The sequence below is a fragment of the Chaetura pelagica genome, unplaced genomic scaffold, assembly GCF_000747805.2.
Source record: "Chaetura pelagica isolate M959 unplaced genomic scaffold, ChaPel_1.0 scaffold138, whole genome shotgun sequence".
In the NCBI taxonomy this organism is placed as follows: Eukaryota; Metazoa; Chordata; class Aves; order Apodiformes; family Apodidae; genus Chaetura; species Chaetura pelagica.
In genome coordinates, this window is record NW_009954215.1 from 5,705,276 (window position 1) to 5,705,619 (window position 344).

The following is a 344-nucleotide window of genomic DNA, read 5'->3' on the forward strand; positions in this document are numbered from 1 at the left end:
GAATCAAAAAAAAAAAAAACAGGCAAAAATAAAACCCACCCGAGAACGGCACCGACACCCCCCCCCCGGCCCGCCACCCGTGAGAAACGGGGTGAATCGCTTCCCCGCTCACCCCACGCACCCCGGTCCCGCAGCCCGCGGGAGGCGGTGGCACCGCCCCGGGAGCGGCTCTTCCTCTCCTTAGAGTTTATCACAGGTCGATTCAGGTGATCAGTTAGAGCTTTTTGGTTTTTATATTTAAAGTAAAAAAAAAACAACAAACCCAGACAAACAAACAAAACCAACCAAACAAAAAAAAATGCAAAAAAACGTGGTAAAAAGCGAAAAAAAACCCCAAACCAATA